The following is a 2,794-nucleotide window of genomic DNA, read 5'->3' as shown; positions in this document are numbered from 1 at the left end:
CCTGAGGTAAGAACGCATTGGACCAGTTGGTGTAGTCAGGGATACACTGACAATTTTTCAAGGAAGGCATTTCCTAATTTGGGAGGGATCACCTTGCATGGGAAGAGAAAGCCCTGTTCCGAGGGGGAAAAAGACCAAACAAAAACAAAACACACAAGAGAAGGGTGTGTTCCCTTGGAAAGATTTGGCTCCATCTAGTCTAAGGACCCTCCTTACCTCAGGGGAAAGATATTTATAGCTTGGGAGTGAACACTGTCATGAAGACTCCCCTGCCTTTGTTTCTATGAGTTGCAGGGATTATCTGAAAGCAAGACCCTGCACAGGTAGAGGGTTGCATGCAAGAAGCAATGATTTAAAGGCTTCCTCTTGTCTAAGACCCACATCTAAGGGAGCATCCACATCTACTTTAAAATCACCTTGCTAAACTCAATTACTAGTGCCAGTACATGAGCTTATGCTGGTATGCTAGTCTCCAGCTAGTGGCCAAGCAATGCTAAATGAAGGCCTAAGGGGATGGCAGAACTGCCTCACTGCAGGCAGGGACCACACTCCTCTCCCTCTGGGCTGAGCAGTCACACCGCTGCCTTCACAGGCCCTCAGATACCTCTCAAACCATCCTTGGCGTGACTGTTGCCAACATAGCTGCAGCCAGTGCTATTCCAGCACAGATCTAAAGTTTATAACATCCCAAAATACGAAAAGTAGACTGGTAGATGAAGCCAAGCCAACCTGCTGTCAGATTCTTAGAGCAAAAGAAAGGTTAGAGGATACCATTTAGAGGTAAATGAGTTTAAGTAAGGTAAACAGACTTTCAGATTTTTCCACTCACTCCACATTTACCCCCTATCTTTCAGTGCTGAACTATTAAAGACATCAAACAACTTGCATAGGATCCAAGTCATCAAGAACAAGTTGGTTGGAGTTGTAGGTGCTGTAGGGGTATGGGATACACCTGAAAACTGAACCATCAGGGCTTGGCTTTCTATCTGCCTCCAGCACAGCCTGAGCAATCCCCCACATCACTGCGCTCACCACTGCTTCTGAGCTGCACTACCCTGGGCTCCCGCTCTGCCAGCAATAACGATGACCAACCAGGCAGCTAAAGAATGTGTTCCGTAATTTTTACCTTTGTGCATTCAGTTACAAAACAGTCTGAGTTCATTCAGGAGCCCTGAAAATTACAGTTTTGTTTACTGCTAGAGGCACACAGAAAACCAGCCCAAGTTGCTGAGCTAAAACTATGACCTACGTTTAGCCTCATGCCTTCCCCAATCAGTTACAGATAACGCTTTCTGAGGCTGTTTATTTTTAAAGGAGAAGCCAATTTTGTGTGTGTGTGTATATATATATATATGTATAAAACAAGCACATAAGGAGTCAAAACATCAAAAGCTTATTCCCAAAGCTGCAGCCACTTGAAAAGCTGACAGTAACTGGGCAGCTGTGTAAGGTTTTACCCTACAGCAAAGGTGAGGCACTGTAACATAGTTTAAGTTTCACTACAGCTTGAGCCAAGTTAAATTGTCTCACACCAGCTCCAGGCTGCAGCTGGGCACAGTTATGAGAGGCCACTTGCCTTGTCCTGGCTCAGACACATACTTGAGCCCTGAGGCAGCCCTGGAAAGCTTGGGGACAGGCTGCTAGACCTGCTGATGCTTTTTGGCTACCACCAACATCCTGCCTGGGGGAGAAACAAGTGGCTTGTGCAAATGGGAGTTAGTTTTTTTTTTCTAGAGTGATTTCCATTCTACCCTTTATGACACATAACCCCTGATACTTGGACAAATGCTCTACAACACCTGTATTTAAGGTACAATAAAAAACAAAACAAAACAAAAAACCATCCCTCTTCAAAACAGTGCAATCATTTCAAGGGTTCCAGCTGCTCCTAGATGCAACCTGGAGTTGTAAAGCCATCTTCCAGCCTCCTACTCAGGGCAGCCTGCTTAAAGAACATGGGGCTGAAGCCACTGAAGGTGGCCCTTACCCTGGGGAGGCTGATCAAAAAGCAGCCACTCATTCCTGAACATCTGTTCTTCTGAGGGTTTTGTCATTGCTGTTGTTTTTCATTAAATCAAAGGTGGTTAATTTTGGCTCTAAACCATTCCCTATTTGAAGTAGGACAAGTCCCAGTGCAAGATCATTTAGCCACCACCTCAGCTATGTAGCATTTCATTAAGAAACCTTCGCCTCTATACTTTACTTGGCAGCAGCATGTAGTACCACATGCCAGAGTCAGCACTTCCAACCAAGGAAGTATTTTAGCAGTCTTGATGTGCAAGTATCCAAACGGAAGACAGGGAGGCAGCAAACACACATGCACATGCTCAGAAGGGATGGGTAGGGATATTCTCTAAAGGGGAATTTTGTCCTGTGCAACAAGGAGGACTTCTACCCTCAGCAGGATCACACTCACTTACAGTAACACCCACGGAAGGCAGGTACAGAAACACAAAGATGAGTTACTATTCTTTCATGTATACACTATTCCTCTTGGAAAAGTCATTTTAATACTGCAAAACATTGGCAGAGGAGGGCATTTGCCTACTTCAAACACTGCTCAGGATGAAATTCATTCCTGCAAGGACCCTCGTCACAGTGAAGCCCAGCAGTGAGAATACACATCTCTTGGCAGAAAACAGACATAAACCTCCCCCTGTGTTTTTTTTATTCTTCCTTCTTCACCCATGTCATGACAGGATTGAGCTCTGGCTCACACATACACTCCCTCCTCCAAGAAAGATGCATGCTACTAAGAGACAAAGAACAAAATTCCACCTCCCATCAGCCATCG

Source organism: Haliaeetus albicilla, chromosome 14 (genome assembly GCF_947461875.1).
Source record: "Haliaeetus albicilla chromosome 14, bHalAlb1.1, whole genome shotgun sequence".
In the NCBI taxonomy this organism is placed as follows: Eukaryota; Metazoa; Chordata; class Aves; order Accipitriformes; family Accipitridae; genus Haliaeetus; species Haliaeetus albicilla.
The sequence above is the reverse complement of the archived record's forward strand: the minus strand, read 5'-3'. Positions refer to the sequence as shown.